Genomic DNA, 330 nt, shown 5'->3' with positions numbered 1-330 from the left:
TTTGTTCTGCTTAATTAATTCTCTAGCTATTTATAATGATGCAATTTTGGGCTGTGTGTGTGCTGCTGCTGCTTACACATAACAGATAATAGATATAAATTTTCTGCTTATATGTTGATGTGAATTTTTCTTGCGGTTGCTAATGCATCGGTATTTTTTGTTCATGCTCATGTATTGTAGCTCCCACATCTCCCTGTCTCCTTCAATTTGTTGCAGATGTCTTCCAAGTATAGTGAGCTGCTAATATATTAATGCAATTTTTTACTTCTTGCAGTTGCTAATGTATTGATTCATTATACATTATATTTCCCCTACAGTTCTGAGCCCCCC

The sequence above is a fragment of the Triticum dicoccoides genome, chromosome 1A (genome assembly GCF_002162155.2).
Source record: "Triticum dicoccoides isolate Atlit2015 ecotype Zavitan chromosome 1A, WEW_v2.0, whole genome shotgun sequence".
NCBI lineage: Eukaryota > Viridiplantae > Streptophyta > Magnoliopsida > Poales > Poaceae > Triticum > Triticum dicoccoides.
This window is presented reverse-complemented; position numbering follows the sequence as displayed.